Source organism: Oncorhynchus masou, chromosome 9, assembly GCF_036934945.1.
Source record: "Oncorhynchus masou masou isolate Uvic2021 chromosome 9, UVic_Omas_1.1, whole genome shotgun sequence".
Taxonomy (NCBI): Eukaryota; Metazoa; Chordata; class Actinopteri; order Salmoniformes; family Salmonidae; genus Oncorhynchus; species Oncorhynchus masou.
The window spans coordinates 19,639,028-19,640,998 of NC_088220.1; positions in this window are offsets into that span (position 1 = coordinate 19,639,028).

Here is a 1,971-nt window from a genome sequence, read left to right on the forward strand (position 1 = left end):
ATATATATATATATATATATCCATTGATTCTTGAAGAATGTAACTTATAAATGCCTCATGAGTTGAGTTCAACTGTCACACTCCCAGAACCCAAATATAAGCATATACACTATACAGTGTAACAAACACTGTATAGCCTCATAACATGGTTAAAATGATCATGCTGATATCATGGATGGTCAGTCCTTGCATCCATAGCTCCGTCTATCAATCTGAGTGGTTACATTTCTCCAGGCCCATCAGCTTTTTACCAAAACAGACGCGGGTTGGCGTTTTGTTATTATTATACCTGTGGAATTGCCTTTTAAACAGCTGCATATTTTTCAAGGTATCAAAGTGTCGCCAACTAAAAGGTAAACAATAGGCCTATAGCAAATGTAGCATATGGCATTCATTTTACACATGTAAATAGCACTTTTCAGTAGTGCTCAAAACATGCCATTCCATGAGCGCAGCATAGATTTTTCAATTTGAATCAAATGAGCCCAATCAGTCGTCCATGGCAACAAAATCATAAACAACAGAGTAGGGCTGGCTAATAAATCCGTAGTTTTGGGGTCATGCTCAGGTAAAACAATTTGGCTAATCTATACTTCCATATTCTCAAATCCTATTCTTGAAGATCATCTTGTAACTTTTATTGGAATGACTGGAGTTCTGACTTCAGAAGTTACAGGGTGTGTTGAGTGGTGGTGTCCGTTTGCCTGGTGTAGGACCATAACGGGTTAATATTAGTGGAATATGGTGGAAGATTTTTAATAAGGGTAGGGTAAGTTTCTTCCTCATTTTGTGTCACAAAGTATAATGGATTTATACACCAGTCCAGTTGGTGGCGGTAAAATGCAACATATTGGATACCATCCGCCACAAAATATCATTGAAGAAAAGAAGGACACACCCAAATACAGTACGTATGAACACAGATTGAACAATGAGACAGATATTTGACCGGAAGTATAAATGTGAAGCATCGGCTTCGCGTTTACACTCACTACCACATGTGGTAGTACGTTTTGTTGACTCTACCCTTTGCAAAAGTTTAGGAGTACAAAGGCGAATTGCACACGCGCCCTTGACAAAGGAGGCGTTCCCTAACGGAAATATGCAGATATAGGCTAAAACGCGCCAATAGGATCTCGCTAACTCGTGCTTGGCTCTGGCAACCTTGCTTGTTCTGTTCTATGACTAATTTGTTCCCATTGGTTTAGTTATACAAATTATTTGGTATGAAGATAGGCAGAAACTGTTTTTCCAATAGATATCCCCGATCACACTTGTATGCGTTGTGATGGCGTCCCTGGCTTCCTTCGATATACTTGATTTGACGAAAATGAAAACGTGTCTGTTTGTCACTTTCACGTGGTTGGAGTAATACAATGTTCAACTACTTACGACTTTGGCTCGAATCTAGGTTTTGTTTGAGATTGAGAGAAAATGGACAAATAAGGAAGAATGTTCCACTTTCATTGACTTCTCAAACCCCAAACTCTGGCTTGGGTGTGTTCAGCAAGCGTTCACGGATGTCTCGCGATGTTGCGCCTCTGGGTTTAGAAGCCCTGTAAACACGTTTTGGAACGTTCAGATAGAAATGTATTATGTAGAGCAAACATGCCTCCATACAAGAAATCCTGTAGGCTCTAATTATGGCATTACTATCTGCAACGTTCGAGAACGTTTTGGCAACTTAATGTGTTCATTCCATAGTCTATTACTTTCAATGGTTCAACCCGTTGACATTACGTTTCCATGTGGTTCGTTAAACATAAACTGTCAACCCAATTGTCATAAATGACCATTCTTTAATAGTAGGAATATTAATACTATAAGGACAATCAATGTCCGTGTTCCATTCTCAGACTACATATATTCCATGGATCAAACAACGTACTCATCACTCACTATCATATTCAGTCTGATAAAGTAGTACACCAATGTTTATGGAGATGTGTTGGGTGGAAAGAAAGACCGGAA